The sequence below is a fragment of the Stegastes partitus genome, unplaced genomic scaffold (genome assembly GCF_000690725.1).
Source record: "Stegastes partitus isolate 25-593 unplaced genomic scaffold, Stegastes_partitus-1.0.2 Scaffold459, whole genome shotgun sequence".
NCBI lineage: Eukaryota > Metazoa > Chordata > Actinopteri > Pomacentridae > Stegastes > Stegastes partitus.
Window position 1 is genome coordinate 339,131 of NW_007578190.1, and position 1,225 is coordinate 340,355.

Below are 1,225 nucleotides of genomic sequence, written 5' to 3' on the forward strand. Positions count from 1 at the left end.
ACTGACTTACATTACCTGCAATCAGAGCTATCCTCAAGAGAGACCTGAGTTATTGAGCACCAAAACTTAAATGGTGTAAAACTTGTGTACATTTCTTTATTCTGGTACTGATCAATCAGAGAATCATTCCTCATGACAAAATCTTACAACTCAAAGGAGGTGTGTTCTCGTAGGAAGGAAAACACTGGGTTCAGGGTCACAGATTACCGGCGGGCGGCATGGACAAGGTGAATGAGCTGAACTGTACACAGCCTGTGTGCATCCTACAGTTTCATCTAGCAGACGCTTTTATCCAAAGCGACGTACATCCGATGGGGACGACCATCCTGCTCGCCGTCTACTTCCTGGTGTGGCAGACGTACGTGGTGCGAGCAGGCGCCATCATCCTGGGAGAGGATAGCGTCACATGGTGAAGGACCACAAGTACCTGAATGTCTACATCGACAGTTGTCTGACCTGGAGGAGCAACACTGACGCTGTGCTCAAGAAGAGCTCTCATTACTCTCTGCTCTGTAGGGTCTGTGCGTTTCTACAGTTCTGTTCTTCTGCTGCTGTTACAATAGCTGCATGTGTTACGCTGATGTTTGCAGGACTTTAATTTCTTTATTCATTATCTATTTTTATATTTAGCATTTGACACTTCCTGGCGCATTTTTTACTTTGGTACTTTTTTAATCATAGTGTATTTTACACTTTATTGGGCATTTTGTACTTGTTATATTTTGCTTTTGTATTGTGGTGGTGGCCACTGGCTTCTGTAACAACAGAAATTCCTCTTGGGAGTCAATAAAAGTATTTCTATTGTATTCAAATCTCAGCCACATAACGTTTCAGTTTCTCAGCAGGCCTCGAAAATGTGTATTTTGTTTTAAATGGAGGATCTGTACTTGTTTTAAGCTTTGACACTAAATGGAAATTAAACAGCTGCTTCAGAAACTGTCAGAAATCACTGAGAAATTCAGCCTCCTGAAGCAGAAGACAAGAACAGAATGTATTGAGTTGACAGCGTCCTGAACCAAAGCTGGTCAAATGGTTTTTCGCGGGACGCTGACTTCCTTTAACCTCATATGTAGACGTACATTCTGCCTCCACATGTGGTACATTTTTATATCAAAGAACTTTCACATTCCAGGGGGGATTCTGGCTGCATGATGAAGGACACTGCTGCTCTATACACACAAAATGCACCTTACAGCTGAAGTATAATGTTGTTTAGTCAGCTTAT

General features: G+C 42.2%; 1 protein-coding gene across 1 annotated transcript in view; it reads left to right on the plus strand.

The window, feature by feature from the left end:
- The window catches only part of mfsd13al (major facilitator superfamily domain containing 13a-like), a gene marked incomplete at its 5' end in the record, with an annotated part of 12,651 nt that overhangs the window by 9,083 nt on the left and 2,343 nt on the right, over positions 1-1,225 (plus strand). The window lies entirely within an intron of this gene.